The following is a 937-nucleotide window of genomic DNA, read 5'->3' on the forward strand; positions in this document are numbered from 1 at the left end:
ATCCACTGTATAATGAAAGCTGGGCTGAATGCTGGCCTACTGGGACTGCGACTGGAGTGGAGTGCAGTCAGATTTTTGGAATTAAGTATCCTAGAATTTTTGCGATGATCAACTGAGCTAGTTCACTAATATTGGAGATGTATATAATATGTATGTATCAAAAGCGATTCATCGTGTAGAAGCTTTAATTATATTGGCGATGTGCATGCATTCGAAATAAAGACAACAGAATAGAAATCACTTGTGACCTCATACTAGAAGGGTTGAATGATTTTCAAAAAATTCTAAAATTATTAAAAGGACTAGCCCTGCAAAACAGAAGTTAGCACTCTAATGCTTAAATTAGTAACGGATTGAAAAAGAAATAAAAGAGAAACTTTAAATAATGATGGTAAGATATGATTAGGAGTGATGAATATCCGTGTGAAAGTGCAAATTCTAGGCTTATAATAGCTTAAAAATCGAGAGAAAATAATGAGAGAGAGCGAGAGTTTGAGCGTAAGTGTGATGCCACCAAAAGTCCGCACAATACCTCTATTTATAGGCTTGTCTAGAGTTGGATACGGAGTCAATTACTAAGTTCCATACAGCGTTGGAAAGATCCTTGAGTTGGTTATCATACGCAACAAATCGTTGGTGATTCAAAAAATATTGATTGAGATCCGCGAGCTGGATTGAACACGGCCTATAATCTCGAGAGTTAATTATGCACAGATTTTTCAGCTCGTTTATGACCAATTTACCTGGAACCTCCTGGAGTTATTTAGGGTTACGTGTACAAATACATTGGCAAGCTATATGACATGTCCTCCGAGCTGCATGATAACATGTCTGGCTAAGATGGATTTATTTCTTGGCCTGCTGGTTCAGTATAATAGCACATAAGTCTATGGGCCTTTTTTCCCCACTCATGGGCTTTATCCGTCCTGTTGGTGGA

This window comes from Sesamum indicum, linkage group LG7, assembly GCF_000512975.1.
Source record: "Sesamum indicum cultivar Zhongzhi No. 13 linkage group LG7, S_indicum_v1.0, whole genome shotgun sequence".
Taxonomy (NCBI): Eukaryota; Viridiplantae; Streptophyta; class Magnoliopsida; order Lamiales; family Pedaliaceae; genus Sesamum; species Sesamum indicum.